Source organism: Sphaeramia orbicularis, chromosome 16 (assembly GCF_902148855.1).
Source record: "Sphaeramia orbicularis chromosome 16, fSphaOr1.1, whole genome shotgun sequence".
Lineage (NCBI taxonomy): Eukaryota > Metazoa > Chordata > Actinopteri > Kurtiformes > Apogonidae > Sphaeramia > Sphaeramia orbicularis.
Window position 1 is genome coordinate 54,261,173 of NC_043972.1, and position 15,658 is coordinate 54,276,830.

Below are 15,658 nucleotides of genomic sequence, written 5' to 3' on the forward strand. Positions count from 1 at the left end.
CATTTCCTGAAAATTTCATGAAAGTCCAATCTTAACTTTTGGAGTTATCTTGCTAACAAACAAACAAACAAACAAACAAACAAACAAACACACAAACACACAAAGAAAAGTGATCACAATACCTCCTGATGGAGGTAACCAGCACTGAAGACCAAACAGGATCTAAATCCATGGTCCATCATAAACTAACTCACATGTTTGATGGACTGGATCAGATGTGCTCTGTCATACACATGAAGTGGATTGGATGTGAATTCCATCAAGTTATGATGCTGATTAATATGAATCAGTGTCGTGGTTTAACAAGGAATGAATAAGGTGTAAAAATGTCCTAAACCAGACTCTAAATTCAATAAACTCCACTCTGTCTGGACTCACACAGCTTTGTTGGAGGCTTTGACAACTGGCAGCAAATTCAGAAGAGCCTCCTCTGAACCAGAGTATTTGTTCAGGTCAAACTCATCCAGATCTTTATCTGATGACAGTAACATGAAGACCAGAGCTGACCACTGAGAAGGGGATGGAACATATGTGTCAAGACCTCCACCTCTCAGGTACTGTTGGATCTGATCCACCAGAGATTGATCCTCCAGTTCATTCAGACAGTGGAACAGGTTGATGCTTTTCTCTACAGACAGTTTATCATTGATCTTCTCCTTGATGTACTCAGCTGTCTCCTGATTGGTCTCTGAGCTACTTCCTGTCTGTTTCATCAGACCTTGTAGGAGTCTGTGATTGGTCTGCAGTGATAGACCCAGGAGGAAGCGGAGGAACAGGTCCAGGTGTCCATTTGGACTCTGTAAGGCCTGGTCCACAGCGGTCTGGTAGAACTGTGCCTCTGCAGATCCAGACCTCTGGGATGTGGTTTGTTCTTCTGACAGCAGATTGACTCCAGTGTTGATGAAGGTCTGACGGACATGAAGAGCAGCCAGAAACTCATGGACACTCAGACGGATGAAGCAGAACCTCTGGTCCTGGTACAGTCCTCTCTCCTCTTTGAAGACCTCTGTGAACACTCCTGAGTACACTGAGGCTGAGCTGATATCCATGCCACACTCTGTCAGGTCTGATTCATAGAAGATCAGGTTTCCTTTCTTCAACTGCTCAAAGGCCAGTTTTCCCAGAGACTCAATCATCTTCCTGGTCTCTGGACTCCAGGGTGAATCTGTCTCAGATCTTTCATCATACTTGATGTTCTTCAGTTTGGCCTGAACCACCAGGAAGTGGATGTACATCTCAGTCAGGGTCTTGGGCAGTTGTCTTCTGTCTGTGGTCTTCAACACATCCTCCAGAACTGTAGCAGTGATCCAGCAGAAGACTGAGATGTGACACATGATGTGGACGCTTCGTGACGTCTTGATGTGGGAGATGATTGTGTTGGTCTGTTCTTCATCTGTGAACCTCTTCCTGAAGGCCAGTGAACCCTCTGACCTCTGTCACCATGTCGACACACTGAGCAGGGATCTGATTGGCTGCTGCAGGTCGTGTGGTTATCCAGAGGCGAGCAGAGGGAAGCAGGTTCCCCCTGATGAGGTTCATCAGCAGCACATCCACTGAGGTGGACTCTGTAACATCAGTCAGGATCTGAGTGTTGTTGAAGTACAGAGGAGGTCTACACTCATCCAGACCGTCTAAGATGAACACCACCTGGAGGTCTTCAAAGATCCAGATTCCTGCTTCTTTGGTTTCACTGAAGAAGTGATGAACGAGTTCCACCAAGCTGAACTTCTTCTGTTTCAGCACATTCAGCTCTCTGAAGATGAATGGAAATATGAAGTGGATGTCCTGGTTGGCTTTGTCTTCAGCCCAGTCCAGACTGAACTTCTGTGTGGAGACTGTTTTCCCGATGCCGGCCACACCCTTTGTCAGCACTGTTCTGATTGGCTGATGTCTGTCAGGTGGTGTTTTAAAGATGTCTTCACATGTGATGGTTGTTGGTGGTCTGTGTGGGTTCCTGGATGCTGTTTCAATCTGTCTGACCTCATGGTCCTGGTTGACCTCTGTAGCCCCTCCCTCTGTGATGTAGAGCTCTGTGTAGATCTGGTTCAGGAGGGTTTTGGGGTTTCCTGCTTTAGCGATGCCCTCAAACACACACTCAAACTTCTGCTTCAGCTTAACCTTCAGTTTTCGCCGACACTGGTCAATGCTCTCTGAGTGAGGACAAAGAAGACAATTCAGAAGATGTTCCAAACACAAATGGAAGGGGAATGCTTCCCATTGTAATGGTAAAATGACTTATATCCATATATATTCATATATATATATATATATATATATATATATATATTCATGTATTTCATATATCATATAGGTTTCTAACTTTATTTCAGATAGTGTGACTTTTTCTGTGTTGTGTCCAGAGTAGAAGGCCAGGCCAACACCTGAGTAGCATAGAGAAGATTTCTCACAGGGGTCTTATCTCTAAGTTCCTGACACTAGCCAAAACACTTTCTACACATCATAATTTTCTCATGGGAGACAGAAGACAACATTAGGATTTGTATTTTTGGGTTCAGACCGTCTCAGTCTTTTGTCTGAGTGATATCTCTTTCTATGGAGCTCCAAATAAAGTGATTTCCTTGACAATGAACGCTTGAACTTATCCTTCTTTATTAAAGACAAATTAGTAGAGTAATATTTTTCCATAACACCATTTCTTCTAGTATCATATCATTATGTTACAGATTCTGTGTGTATTCAGGTACAGTCATCCATTTCCTCTCATTCGATGAGTTTATTGTTCATGTGTCTTCTCTCATGTCCATGACATTCAGCTGGAGGACAGTAGAGTTTAACTGTTGAAATATGCTCATCATGTGTATTTGTACATGAAGAACCCTTCAATGTCTTCAATAAACAATTATTCGAACAAACTAAATCCAAGTTATTAGCAACACTTTGTCTTCTCTGTAGTTTTGTAACATCATTGATTTTTAATCCTGAATATCATCTTTGTTCACTTTGGAATGTCCTTTAAACCCTTTTATCTACAAGAAACACAGCAATAAAAATATTCAGAGTCATGTAGGGAGTAGTTTCATCAGTTTCATCCAAATGACTTTAGTCACTGTTTTTCCTCTGATTCAAACTCTACACATGGACGTCATCCATCTGGTTTGTTCATGTCAGTTTAGTCAAATACCACTAGGTAGTTCAATGATAAAGTCATCTTTATTTAATATGAATGACTCAGTTATTCTCAAATGTACATATTTGAACACTACCGTATTATGACTGAGACAAAACATGTGTTATGGTTCCCGGTTTCGTGGAAGGAAACTGTTCTGGAGCTGAACATGACGATTAGAAAAACTGTCAAATACCACAGTGAAAGAATAACAGCTGATCTACTGGATGTTTCCAGGGACTGAATGATTAACTTTTGTGAGACTAAATATAAGACGATCAACATCCAAACACAGAAACAGAGTCCAAACCTAAACACTGGAGAGTCTGATCAAACAGCATCACTTCATAGTTTTATGGATGTTTTCTTGGTCTGAGCAGGTCTACAACCCCAGTTCCAGAAGGGTCCAGATGCTGACTGAAAAATGTCACTCAAATCAAAATCAAATTATTTGAAAACTTCATAAACCCATATTTTATTGACAGTAGAACATAGAAAACACATCAAATTAGAATTAAAATGAACTATTTTAAGCCAAAGGTCTAAAGGTCATTTTAAAAGGAGCATCTACAACATGTTTGTAAAATGTGCATCAGACCAGAACGAGACCACATTCCTCTAAAGTCCATCATTTGGTCTCCTCAGGTCTGGACCAAGGTTATTATCGTTAACGAAAACTAACAAAATGATGAAAACTAGAATTGTAAAAACATTTTTGTGAACTGAAATAAATAAAAACTATAATTAAAAGAAAAAATTATTACTAACTAAAACTCTTTTGTGTGCTTACAAAACTAACTAAAATGGATAAAAATTATAGATAAAATTCCCTTCATTTTCATCTTTGTCAGTGTTGGATTGAAACAAAATCAATTTATTTCACTTGAGCAATTTTAGCTAGCGGCACCGTACAACACGTCATGGTCCATCGCTTGTCGTCACTTGTGGTTTACAGTCGTCTTCTGGTCCCCACTCTACCTGGAAACATGGAGACTAAAGCTGGGAGAAAGCAGCAGAGTCCTGTCTGAGATTTATTTCAATATGATGGAGAAGAAGAGAAAAGATACAACAAAACTAAAATTGATACTAAAACTAAACGAAAACTAAGCATTTAGAAGAAAATGAAAACTAATAAAAACTAGCAAACCTGCTCTAAAAACGAGTTAAAACTAACTGAATTAGAGAAAAAAAAAAGTCAAAACTAAATAAAACTAAACTATAATTAAAAATCCAAAACTATTAGAACCTTGGTCCAGACGTTTACAAACAGATGTTAAAGAAGAGGAGATGATCCACAGTGGAAACATGGACCTGGAAACAGTTTATGAAGACCAGTTCACTGGCATTACATCCAAAAGACCTTGAATTAGATGAAACATTTGATGTGTCTGATGTTTTATCGTGAATCAAATATGGGTTTGTTCTGTATTTCTGTTCATTTCACACAGTTGATACTGTTGTGGAACTGGGGTTCTACAAATCCAATGAATAGTTCCTAATGCATATGTTGGTGATGCCAAAGGGCTCCCATGTGAATGGATGAGTTCCATGTAGAATAGAACATTTGTTGTATTGTTTGTGTCTTTTCTCTGTGGACAGGGTCGTCTTTTGCCTGATTTCAGGGCACTGTGGGTCAGGAAAGTGTCATGTAAATGTGAGTTCATCTCCACCTGTGGTAAAGCTGACTTCACGGAGCATCTCTACGTGTACAGACTCCACTCACTGGACACTTTACGCCCAAATTCTGAACGCTGTTTCTGATTGGTCCACTCGCCTGTATGTATGTATGTGTGTGTATATATATATATATATATATATATATGTACACATTTTTATTGTTATTTTTTTTTCCCTCACTCCTCCCTCCTTCAGTTCATTCCAATGATTGTGAGAAGGTGTGTAACTCACTGGTGAAAAAAGCCCTGATGAAGACCAGAGGTCACAACACGTTGGCTGTATTTTCAAAGATATCCATGGAGTAATAAAGGCATTTTATATTTACACAAATCCTACAGTGTGCCTTGGAATATTTTTTTGAAATCTTGCATGTTTATGCAGATTCTTTTGACTCCATATAGAAGACACACTACAAGTTTCCAAAGAGCACCTGTGGATAATCACCCAGAAGACCCAGCAGCACTTCCACCTTGTTGGTTTACAGATATTTATTTTTATGTTTATTTTATTTTGCTAATGGTTCAAACTGTGTACAAAGTGTAAAGCTAGTCCAAATTCTATTTTGTTATAATATGATTCTAATTTCTGTGTTTGACCTCATTCAGGTCAGGTTAGTTCAGCGTGAGTTTGATGGGACAACACGAGTTTATCAGTAAGTCTGAGCACATGACACAGAAGTCCGGCGTTGCATCGCTCTGACATCCAGGTACTGTAAAGTGGGTTGTATCCTGGAATGGAAATGGTCTCCAGGAATAGGACCTGGTACCAGAGCGGAGTGTAGTGGAGCCGGTTCCATGGAGTGGAAACGCAGCATTTGTGGACCACTGTGTGGTTAAATGTTGGACTGTTCCTTACATGGACATGAAATTTGTCCTGTCCTAACTTTGGACACACATCAAAGACTTTCCTTCCCACAAATGGACTTGATTGTTTTGAAAATAGACATTGCACCGTTTTGTTTTGAATACATATTATATTGTATAATTATATATTAAATTCATAAACTGCTTGATAACATAATATAATAAAAACTATTTGATATAATAATACTGGTATTATTCAATATCTGTTCAAATATATGCATTCATTTTTTTCTATAAACATATTCTAAACTTACTTGGGTCTTTGTGTATAATTCACACAGTTGGATGGTTCCGTCCAGATCTACTTCTGGTCATTATTAGTAATTCCACGTTCCTTACCCCCTGCAGTGGGTCCACCTAGCCTAAATGCATTACATAGTGACCCCTAAACGCCTCCTAAAACCAGCTCCAGAGGGAGGAGGTCATCAGCACTCACCAGTCTGAGACCAAAACCAGCAGAGTCTGGTCTGGTCCTATTTGTGTCAATCAAAGCCGTGTCCAGACATGTTGACAAAGCTCCACTTCCTGTGGCTGAACGCCGTCTGAAGGCATTTGTTTAGAGACAAAGCTCTGTGTTGGTCTGCAGACACCAGTCCGTCCTGACGTTTAAAGCCTCTGCTCCTCCTGTTTCTGTCTCACGTGTCTGAGACCAAACCAGGACCAGTAGAACCATAAACCAGTCCCAACCTGCAGGACCAGGTCAAAGATCAGCTGATGCAGCTTGATCTGACTTTGTGATAACAGGTGTTTATTGGACCATAAACGTCCCTATCAGCTCTGTCCTCTACACTGTAAAAAAAAAAAAAATCTGTAATTCAACAGAATTTTTACCATTTATTTTACAGATTTTTCCTGTATTTTTCAGATACAGGGAAATATCAATGAAATTACAAAAATAGACTGTGAGTCAATGTCAAATGTAAAAAAAAAATAGACTGAGTCAATGTCAAATGTAAAATAACATGAAAAAACTGTAACTGTGAATAACCACAAAATTTCCATTTTTTTTAAAGATTTTTTTTTCACAGAAAATACAGTTAAAATACATTTGCAAATGTATCGTAATTTCACAAATATTTATTTTCTATTTATGAGATTAAACTGTTAATTTAAAGTTTAATACTGTAAAAAAAAATAATAAAATGAGATAAAATTACAGACAATTAACCGTTAAAGAAGTATTTGTTCTGTAAGTTTAACAAGACTTCTTTGTTAATTGACAAATGTCTTGTGTAATTACGGGAGGTTTCACAACAAAAATGTTGAATAAATGTATTTTTGTGAATGTTTAACATGTATAAGCACTGATGAAGTTTTTATCAGTGGACTGTACAACTTAGTCTCATTGAAAGTTATTTATACATATATATATATATATATATATATATATATATATATATATATATATATATATTTATAGGTGATTTGATTGTTTTCATATATGTAAATATTCTTTATCAAACATTAAAAAGTAAAAAATTTGCAAAATCTCATGTAAAGTTAGGGCAAAAAACTATATTTTAACTATGGAAAATTACCATATTTTCATGAGATGGTTATTTTCCGTTAACAGTATTTTTTTGGCCCCCTTGCTGCCGGAATAATACTGTTTTTTTGTTTTTTTTTACATTTTTTTTTTTTTTAACCGTGTACAGTCCTCAGCACAGATACAAACTGTGGATAGGGACTGGATTTATGGACTTTAACTTCCACTCATTTCAGGCCCATTTTTCTGTCTGTTTCCTCCTGATGTGATTTACAGTGGAGTTTGAAAGTCTGTGAAAGCATAGGGTCTTGGATCCAGACCTTGTAAACTGTTGGGTCTTGGTCCAGACCTGGACGGTCCAGGAACATGGTTCTCCACATGGTTTTTATTCCCCATTTACAGCAGCTTTATGATACAATTAGATCCAGTCACAGTGTGTGGGTGGGGCCCTGTTGTATCTGCTGACATTATTACTCTGGAATTGACCTGAAATGGATCTGAATTTACACGGAACGTGTTCAAAAACTCACACAACAACACGTCAGTCATACTGATTTGGTTTTTTTTGTAGATGAAGTTCATGAAAGGACATAAAGTGGTGCAGTGCTGCCCCCTAATTCTAAACCTCTACAGTCCACAAGGTTCACCTACATGTGTGAAATCTGGTTCACATCTATCACCCCAGACAAAAAACTAAACCAGTCACATGACCTCAACTAAATGTGCACCATTTTGGATTTTAAGCTCTTTTGTAAAGCTTCTTTTTGTAATTTACTGTCATTGTATTTTAACAAACTCAGATTTAGTCAGAGTCATGTGCAGACGTTACTGTTCAAAACTTAGTAAAAAGTTCCGCAAATGGTGTTGTCATGGCGATGCTGTGGATTTAGACATTTTATTGTTCATTTCAATGATTTTCCATCAAACAGGAGGTTGTTTGACAGGCACTGTTTGTAATTCTTGATGTCAAAACTTATTCATTTGAAGTATTATTTATTTATTTATTTTATTTTTGATCTTTTATGTTTATGAGCTAGAGTATGTGGAGTCTGTCACCAGAGTTAATTGTTAATTACATACTACCTGTTCTTGCATGGAGAAACATATTAAGTTTGCCATGTACAAAGCCTTTGAAAAGTTAAATAAAACCTTGAATTAAAAAACAAAAAAAAAAACAAAAAACTTATTCATTTGTATTCTGATAAATTACACACACTACATTCTATGTACGATTGAACTCATTCAAAAGTTCACAAATATTTATTTTTTGCACAACTATAGACTAATATGCACACATATCTGTCTTATGTCCATGAATATTTGGACAGCTTCCTTACCCCATAGGGTTCTGATTAGAATCAGTACTGAAATAAAGACTGTAGAGAACATCTGTAAACAGTTGGAATCAGATTATTTCAGTACAAACGTCTAATGCATGGCAGTGAAGTTCCCTCCTCAGTCTGACTTCAATTCATCCACTGAAACAGAAGATGGAATTCTAGACCTGGACACTAGTTGGCAGTGGTGTGTTGAAGTTGGCTGAAGCTGACACCTCCACCAGGATCTGAAGCATCAATTGTGACCCTCTTCAACCCGAGAGAGAGAGCGAAGGAGAGCAAGAGAGAGAGAGAGAGGGAGAGAGAAAGAGAGAGAGAGAGTGTGTGAGAGAGAGAGAGAGAGAGAGAAAGAGAGAGACAGAGAGACAAGTGTATCTGTCTTTTCTGTGTGATTTCCCCACACTTGGAAGGGACAGACTCACTGCTGAAGTTTCACCTGTTGTCCATTTATTTCTCCATTTATTTTAGAACAGGGATCAGGAGATCAGACAATTATGAATTAAATCAGATGATTTAGCTGATTAGATGATCAGATTAGGTAAAAAACCTTTAAATAGGAAACAAACAAACACCTGTGTAAATACCACACAACATAAAATAAGCTAAAGCAGATACAACCTTAATTGAGCAAGTCAGCAGTTAAGTTACACAATAAAATATACAGATTCCATCAACATTAAATATAATTAAATGAACACAGCAAGCTGAGAGCACTTACATAAACAGTAGTTTTTAGAAATAACTTATTTTAAGTGTTTAAATTACAACTAATGATGAAAGAGTTCATTTAGATTTTAACGCTGAGTAAGATGTTAAGATTTGAACCACAAACTGATGCTTTGGAAAGCTCATATAAAGTGAGTAAAGTTAGGTGCATTTTATTAAGATATTTAAACTAATGAATTTTGGTTTAGTTCATCTTACAGTTTTATGTTAAACTTAACTAGTAATCTTTTATGCTTTAAGATGATATTAAAAAGGTTAAGTTATTCTGTAAATAGCTTCACAACAAGTTACTTTAAATTCATGTTACAAAATACTAACCACAATCAAGTACATAATAATCAAACCACAGTATGCAGTCTACAAATAAAGTCGCCTCATGAACACAAAGTTAATAGAAAGTAGTTCAAGTACTAAATCAAACTTCCATACCAACAGAGCGCCCCTGAATTCACCCAAACACACAGCACCAGCTAACAATGAGACTAGAGTTTGAAAAGAAAGAGAGAGACAGAGAGAGAGAGAGAGAGAAAGAGAGAGAGAGAGACTGTCATGGGTCCACACCAGTCCACTTTCAGATTCCTCACTTAAAGTCACATTTAGTCTTTTCCTCCTTTCCTTTTCGTTGTTACTTCTCCTGTTGATCAGACCTCCTTTCAGTCTCCCCTTTGTTTGAGTTTCCCTCCACCACACAGCTCTCAGGTGGGTCTGATTTCTACCCTTCCCTTCCCCCGCCTTACCAGTGATGTCACCTCCTGCTTCCTGCTACAGAGTGGTGCATTAGAACACACGTCTGTACTCTGAAGACAACAAAACACAGCTTTCAGTCTGATGTTTGTCTTCACATCTGGATCCTGTGAAGCCTGATCTGGAGGTTTTTAAGTCTGATGTTCTTGTCAGAAGAAGTCAGTGCTACTGGTTCAGACACACTGTGTTTCTTCTTCTCATCTGATGCTGAGGTACTGTTTGGTCCAGACGATGATTCACATCTATGCTGATGATGGGAGAGGGCAGAGGATGACAAGGATCATTTTGGACATTGATAACACGCCAACTGTTTTGGTGTGTTATGACACTGATTGTCTAGAGTCTTACTTTTTGTACAACTGTTCAGATTTTGTCTTTTGTGGAAATGTTTGACACATTCATGTTTGGTACATTGTGAACCTGTGATAAGAGATCTGTCACAGAATCAGAACTGTTGGGATTCTCTCCAATATGGGTCTGTTGGTGACGCTTGTAAGAGGAAGATGACCAGAATATCTTTGTGCACCTATCACAGGGGTACATCACCTTCTTGTGGTGAACACGGCGGTGAGGAAGTAAAGCAGACAAGGATCTGAAAGTCTTTCCACACTGGTCACAGTTATATGGTCTTTCTCCAGTGTGGGTGCGTTGGTGGATTTTAAGTCCACTCATACTGGTGAAATCCTTCCCACACCGGTCACAGTGATAGGGTCTTTCTCCAGTGTGGATGCGTTGGTGGTATTTAAGCCCACTCATACAGGTGAAAGCCTTCCCACACCGGTCACAGTCGTATGGTCTTTCTCCAGTGTGGATGCGTTGGTGATATTTAAGCCCACTCATACTGGTGAAAGCCTTCCCACACTGGTCACAATCATATGGTCTTTCTCCAGTGTGGATGCGTTGGTGGTATTTAAGTCTACTCATACTGGTGAAAGTCTTCTCACACCAGTCACACTCATATGGTCTTTCTCCAGTGTGGATGCGTTGGTGGATTTTAAGTTCACTCATACTGGCAAAATTCTTCCCACACTGGTCACACACATATGGTCTTTCTCCAGTGTGGATGCGCTGATGCCTTTTTAACTTACTAACCAAAGTGAAAGTCTTTCCACACTGGTCACACTCATATGGTTTTTCTCCAGTGTGGATGTGTTGGTGGATTTTAAGCCCACTTATACTGGTGAAAGTCTTCCCACACTGGTCACAGTCATACGGTCTTTCTCCAGTGTGGATGCGTTGGTGATTTTTTAAGTCACTTGCTGTGATAAAAGTCTTCCCACACTGGTCACAGTCATATGGTCTTTCTCCAGTGTGAATGCGTTGATGCCTTTTTAACAAACTTACAAAAGTGAACATCTTCCCACACTGGTCACAGTCATATGGTCTTTCTCCAGTGTGGATGTGTAGGTGCTCCTTCAGTCCACTCATTCTCGTGAACGTCTTCCCACACTGTTCACAGTCATATGGCCTTTCTCCAGTGTGGATGCGTCGGTGCCTTCTTAACGTACTTGCAAAAGTGAATGTCTTCCCACACTGTTCACAGTTATATGGTTTTCTCCGGTGTGGATGCGTAGGTGTTCCTTCAGCCCACTAATTGTGGTCAAAGTTTTTCCACACTGGTCACAGGTGGGTCTTCCATCCATGTTTGCTGGAATCAGGTGATCTTGGTGTTCCTCCAGATATAACTTTTAGGTTTCAGTTCAAATCCACCTTTGGCTTCTTTCTACATGAAAACACACAAACAGAAGAGGTGGTCAATGAAATGCAATGGAACAGAAGAGAACAGAACAAACACATCTATTTGGAACCAGATTAAAGGTGGGGTAGGAGATCTTAGAAAAACGGTTCAAGCAAGCTACATTTTGAAAATACTCAATTCAAAAGTCCAAACCCCTTTTTTAGACATGTCCCCGAAGTCATGCCTCCTGAGTACTGGTATGTGCAATGCTTGTTTCCAAGGGTTCACAAGTGCTGCACAACAAAAATTCCCCCAGCCCCAACTCTGGCCCCGATTCATGCATACCTCATTCAGTCTCCTCCAACACCCCCACTCTTACAGACCAGACCCAGTTCAAACCTATCTGGCTAACATTACATTTCCTAGTAATTTATGTTAGTGACAAAACAGTTTCCCGGTGAACGCTCCATCCTAATATAGCAAAGCTCTGGCTCTGGCTTTGTTTCCTGTACACGTGATCCAAGCCTCTGAGAACGCACAATTCATGCACGAAGAGGGGTACGCGCAGAGGGGGGAGGGACAATTGGCAGTTGAGTTTAATAGACAGATCACCGTTCAATCATTTTTATTGGGTGCTTAAAATGACTGGAACAGTGTTTTTTCAGTCCTGTCTCTTCCACAGGTGACTACATTTTTTTTTTTTTTTTACATTTTTGTGTTAGAGCATTTAATTAATTGGTTGTAATCGGGGTGTGAAGGGGATTTTAAGCAATACAGTAAACAATGCTCCAGGAAAACATCTTGCACCCCACCTTTAAGCAGATAGATAAAATCAACTAGTTAGGCAACTGATGAGACATTTTCAAGACAAACCAATATTTGATGGGTTTTCCTTAAGAGATGTGTATGAGACTAGAAAATAACAAATAATAACCGAAATATTGAAAGATGTTGAAAATGTCAGGTTCTCTCCAGTGTTGGCACATTCTTTAATAGTTACAAAATCACAAAACATTGAAAATAATGGTTCACTTTGTTCACTGGAACTAAATCAGATGAATTAAATACATTATTAGAGTCCAGGTGCTGAGAATTGGCAGCAAAGGCCCTATTGTACTGTATTATTATTATTACTCGTATGTGACCTGTGGGGAACCACAGGTTGTAAATGTGGGGGGGATTGCAGCCTGTGATTGTTGGGGGTGGGGTAGTGGTTTGTGGTTCTGGGGGGTGGGAGGATAGCAGTCCATGATTGTTGGAGCAATGCAAACTGAAGACCCTTTACTATTCCTGTAAATCTTCAGGCCATTCAACTGCTGTATGGGCTCTGCAGGAATGCTGGGTCCTATGAATTAGTCATGTCCCCCCCCCCCCCCCCTTAACGGTGGCCCTGGCTGCAGGCACCAATGTTTCTTTGTTTTTTTTTTTTTTTAAACCCACCAACCCCCCCCCCCCCCCCTTTTGGAGGACAACTTTATTTTTAATTGCAGCTTGTGTTTTAGTAACAATCTCAAACTTTACATTCACATGTTCATCCATCCCTTGCTTGTGTACATATACATAGAGAGAGGGGTTATATAGACAAAAGTGTCCCACCCAGCACACCGACAGACCAGGCTGCCCCAGACAGCCACCCACCATGGGCCAGTAAACACCCCTGTAACAAAGGCTCAACCCTTCACTAGAAGTCACGCGAGATTACGTGCGTGATCTCATGTTGTTTCGTTATTTCCTGTTCAGACTGCTGTGAAGCACATGTCGTATCGTTGGGTTACGGTGTAACCCTGGTTCTCTGAGAATAGAGAATATCTCTCCACTACATATAGAATATATGTTATGGGATTTACTGACATCCCCGCAGCTGACGTGAAAACTTCTTTAAGACACACCACGCCTACCGTGGCTTCCCCTGCGCCCTATAAATAGACCCAGCTGCGCAGGGAACAGCTGATTCACTCTGATTTGAACGGGTCCCGAGCGGCCTCGATGTGGAGAGATATTCTCTATTCTCAGAGAACCAGGGTTACACCGTAACCCAACGTTCTCTATCGCATGAGAATATCTCTCCACTACATATAGAATATATGTTATGGGCTCTGTAAGACACACTGTGAAAGAGTATGGAACTCTGGATTGCTAGTTCAGATCAGATAGGATGTCACTGAAGAGAAACTCCGGTCAGAGAGTTGGTTCAGGAGTCATTTATTCCCAAAGGTTGATATATTTACATGCATGGGGTGTGTGTGTGTGTGGTTCTATAAAAATACAAAAAGAAGATTAAACAATATATTAATAAAGAAATCAAAGTACATGTGCTTCAGTCAACATCTCACACATTGAAATACAAAGAAAGTACAATAGAGATGCACACAAGCTATACAAAATTATTCAGTGGTCTCTGGCGCCCTCTTGTGGGCAAACAGCGCAACATGCGCGGTACGAACGCAACACGTGTGAATTGAACACACGGAGCTCCCGTGCCAAATTACAATTAGCATGATGAACAGGAGTCAAATAGTAAACGTAAACAATACACAAAAATGGTCTGGAGTTGGGTAGCGAGTGTAACTCAAGGCTTATCACAAGTAAGTGCACAGAAAATAAACAAGCTAAGCTAACACTTGCTAATGCCCATTTAACAGCTTCGTAAAATCAGCTAACAGATTCTATGTAATATTAATATACTCGAGTACTGCTAACCCGCATCGGAAACATTGGGAACATACACAAACCACTGAGCAGTGCCATTACAGATAGATATAAACAAATTAGGGTGTAAGTACTCACACTGTGTCATGCACGCACACAGACCACTTCTCCATTACTCATGCACATCTGCCGACAGCGGAAAAGACAGCGCTACGGCAAAGTGCACGTCAACTTCAAAATAAAAGTCCCGGAAATTAAATAGACTTTCTGACACACACCGTGAGGGTCCCAAGGAGACAGAGCAGACACCGCTCCAATAGCGACCCCATGAGGTAGTATCGAATGAGACATCACCACCCCGAGTGCACATAATTTACAGTGTGTACAAAATCACCACAGAACTATATACAGAACGTACGCCTATAAGGTGGCGACACCGCAAGACGCTATGTGCCACCACCAGCTGTACGTGATCCTTGCATACCCAACCCTGCCAGACGCAGGGGCTGGGTACAAGGAAGAGGCCACTCAGATGGCTCGCACTCTGCAAGGCCACTGACTCGGATCTTGACATCACCCTGGCCAGGCCCGAGGTCGACTGGCCAGGGGCACAGTGAATCAATGTTTAGGTTGACATGGCCCCCAGCACACGCTCCCCAAAGGAGGTACTGGTGGCCACATTCAAACTATAAAATCTGGCAAAAGCATTTGGCGTAGCCCATGTGGCTGCTGCGCACACGTCTGAGAGGGCAGCTCCCTGCCACAAGGCCCAGGAGGTGGATACGCCTCGTGTAGAGTGCGCTTTCACTCCCTCTGGCGCCGGCTCACCTGTCTCACTGTACGCTCAGTGGACAGCCTCCACCACCCAGTGAGAAAGCCTAGCCTTAGACACCGGCTCTCCCCGACGCTGAGGCTGGAAACAGACGAACAGCTGATCAGTTTTCCTGAATGCAGCTGTCCATTGAATATAAATCTTGAGGGCCCTAACCGGGCACAGCGCTGACCATTGTGGACCCCTGCCTGCCCCCTGAGAAGGCCTAAGGGCTTGCAGTTCCACTGATTGACTTATGTGAAAATCAGTGAGCACCTTAGGTAAGAATGCTGGGTTCGGATGGAGGATAACCCCTGCATCCTCTGGAAGGAAGCGGCAGCAACTCTCCTAGCAGGTTTGGCAGGAGGCTGAACGGGGGAAAAACATAGAGCAGCCCCTGAGGCCACTGGTGCGCCATGGCATTGCAGCCCAGGGGAGGCAAATCTCTCTCGATGGAGTAATACAGTGGGCAGTGAGCATTCCCCTTCGAGGCAAACAGGTCAGCCACCGCTCTTCCAAAGCGGTGCCAGATCTCCTCCACCACTGCTGGATGGAGCCTC

At 40.6% G+C, this 15,658-nt stretch overlaps 2 protein-coding genes and 1 pseudogene across 2 annotated transcripts in view; 1 reads left to right on the forward strand and 2 right to left on the reverse strand.

Moving 5' to 3' along the window:
• LOC115436295 (zinc finger protein 239-like) overlaps positions 1-15,658 on the reverse strand; it is a 304,587-nt gene that overhangs the window by 275,065 nt on the left and 13,864 nt on the right. The window lies entirely within an intron of this gene.
• LOC115436253 (zinc finger protein 883-like) overlaps positions 1-15,658 on the forward strand; it is a 445,178-nt gene that overhangs the window by 36,002 nt on the left and 393,518 nt on the right. The window lies entirely within an intron of this gene.
• LOC115436283 (zinc finger protein 345-like) lies at positions 8,933-11,683 on the reverse strand (annotated as a pseudogene).